A 202-nucleotide genomic window follows, 5' to 3' on the forward strand; every position below is an offset into this window, starting at 1 on the left:
CGGAAAGCCCCAGGGTGTGTTTCGGGGTATATTCGTAAGATTGGGCTACACACGTGTTCTTACGTGCATGATTGATAAGCAATGTATGTTTCGTGGTAACATATGCGAAAGTGGGCTCACAGTGTTTACGATACATTATAACAAGAACTTCTCACTCTGCTCTACTCCTTTAATCTACCTTCCACTCTCTGTCTTCTACTAT

Source organism: Penaeus monodon, chromosome 31, assembly GCF_015228065.2.
Source record: "Penaeus monodon isolate SGIC_2016 chromosome 31, NSTDA_Pmon_1, whole genome shotgun sequence".
Classification (NCBI taxonomy): domain Eukaryota; kingdom Metazoa; phylum Arthropoda; class Malacostraca; order Decapoda; family Penaeidae; genus Penaeus; species Penaeus monodon.